This window comes from Mesoplodon bidens, assembly GCF_964165515.1.
Source record: "Mesoplodon bidens genome assembly, contig: HAP1_SCAFFOLD_53, whole genome shotgun sequence".
NCBI classification, from domain to species: Eukaryota; Metazoa; Chordata; class Mammalia; order Artiodactyla; family Ziphiidae; genus Mesoplodon; species Mesoplodon bidens.
The window spans coordinates 273,444-276,262 of NW_027671920.1; positions in this window are offsets into that span (position 1 = coordinate 273,444).

A 2,819-nucleotide genomic window follows, 5' to 3' on the forward strand; every position below is an offset into this window, starting at 1 on the left:
AGGAGAAGGCCAAGGAACATTCTAATGACATGCGTCATTGAGCTTTGTGATAACAAGGGCATGGAGCATTGTGATTACAGTGGTCTTGGAGCATTGTGATGAAAAGGGCATGGATCATTGTGATGAGAAAGGCATGGAGCCTTCTCATGACAGGGTTCAAGGAGCATACAAACAACAAGTGTGAGGGAGCATTTTGATGACAAGGGTATTGAGCATTGTGATGACAAAGTCATGGAGCATTGTGATGAGAAGACCATGGATAATTGTGATGACGAGTTTCAAGGGGCATTGTGATGACAAGTGTTATGGAATATTGTGATCACAAGGGTATGCAGCATTTTTATGGCAGAGTTCATGGAGCATTTTGATATCATTGTGATGACAATAGCATGAAGCTTTATGATGATGGGCATGGTGCATTGTGATGACACGGTTCATGGATCATTGAGATGAAAATGGGCATGGAGCATTGTGATTACAGGGGTCTTGGAGCATTGTGATGAGAAGGGTCATGGATCCTTGTGATGACAAGGCCAAGGAACATCTTGATGGCAGGGTTCATGGAGCATTGTTATGACAGGTGTAATGGAGCATTGTGATGGCAAGGGCAAGGAGCATTGTGATGAGAAGACCATGGAGCATTCTGATGACATGTGTTATGGAGCTTTGTGATGACAAGGGCATGGAGCAATGGGATGTGAGCATTCATTGAGCACTGTGATGACAAGGACACGGAGCATTGTGATAACAAGTGTCATGGATCTTTGTGATGAAAAAGGTCATGGAGCATTTTGAAGACAAGGGCGTTGTGCATTGTGATGAGAAGGGCAGGGAACATTGTGATGACAGGGTCTTGGAGCAATTTGAAGAAAAGGGTCATGGAATATTTTGAAGACAGTTGTTATGGAACATTGTGATGTCAGGGGTCATGGAGCATTTTGATGAAAAGGGTCATGGAGCATTTTGATGACGGGATTATGGAACATTTTGATGTCAGGGGTCATCGAACATTGTGATGATAAGTGCATGTACCATTGTGATGACAGGAGTCATGGAACATTGTGATGACAGGGGTGAGGGAGTATTGTGACGAATAGTGATGTAACATTGTGATATCAGTAGTGAGAGAGCATTTTGATGAGAAGTGCTTGGAGCGTTGTGATAACAAGATTTATGGAGCATTGTGAAGACAAGATTGTGGAGCACTCTGATGACAAGCGCATGGTGCATTGTGATGACATGTGTCATGGAGCACTGTGTTGACAAGCGCATGGAGCATTGTGATGACAAGGGTAATGGAGCATTTTGCTGAGAAAGGCATAGAGCATTGCGATGACAAGGGTCAAGAGCATTGTGATGAAAAGTTCATGGAGCATTGTTGTCAAAATGGTCACAGAGACTGTTGATGACGAGGGCATGGACCATTGTGATGACAAAGTTCATGAAGCATTGTGATGACAGAAGTCACGGAGCATTGTGATGACAGGGGTCATGGAGCATTGTGAAAACAAGGTCATGGAGCATTGTGTTGACAAGCGCATGGATCATTGGTTTAATTAGTTTCATGGATTATTGGGATGACAGTTGGAATGGTGCATTGTGATGACAAGGACATGGAGCATTGTGATAACCAGGTCATGCAGTATTGTGAAGACAGGTGTCAGGGAGCATTGTGATGACATATGTAATGGCCCACTGTGATGACAATGGCATGGAGCATTGTGATGCCAAGTGTCATGGAGGATTCTGATGACAAAGGTAATGGAGCATAGTGATGACAATGGCTTTGGACACTGTGATGACAAGGGTCAGGGAGCATTGTGCTGACAAGTGCATGGAGAACTGTGATGACAAGGGTCATGGAGCACTCTGATGACAAGCTTGTGGAGTATTTTGATGACAAAAGCATGGAGCATTGTGATGAAAACGGCATGGGACATTGTGAAGAAAAAGGCATGGATCCTTTACGTGACATGGTTCAAGGAACATTCTGACGACAAGTGTCAGGGAGCATTGTGATGACAAGTGTATTGAGAATTGTGATGACAAAGGTCATGGAGCATTGTGATGAAAAGGGCATGGAGTATTGTGATGACAGGCATCATGGAGCGTTGTGATGACAAGTGTTATGGAACTTTGTGATCACAAGGCTTTGGAGCATTGTGATGACAGAGGTCATGGATCATTTTGATTTCAAGGACCATGGAGCATTGTGATGACAAGGGCATAAAGCAATGTGATCCCAACGTTCATGGAGGATTGTGATGACAATGGTAATGGAGTATTGTGAAGACAAGCGCATAGAGCATTATAATGACAAGGTCATGTAGCAATTTGCTGACAAAGGCATGGAGCGTTGTGATGACAGGTGTCATGGGGCACTGTGATGACAAGCGTCATGGATCATTGTGAATACATGGGTCATGGAGGATTGGGATGAAAAGGGCAAGAATCATTGTGATGACAAGTGTCATGGAGCATTGGGCTGAAAATGTTCATGGAGTATTTTGATGACAGGGCTCATGGAGCATTGTGATGAGAGAGGTCATGGAGAATTTTGACTTCATTGCGCTGAAAATAGCCGGAAGCATTATGATGATGTGCATGATGCATTGTGATGACAGGGTTCATGGAGCATTGAGATGACAAGGGGCATGGAGTATTGTGATAACAGGGGTCTTGGAGCATTGTGATGACAAGGGAATGGAGCATTTTGAGGAGAAGGCCATAGAACATTATGATGACATGCGTCATGGAGCTTTGTGATGGCAAGGGCACGGAGCAGTGTGATTACAGGGGTCTTGGAGCATTGTGATGAC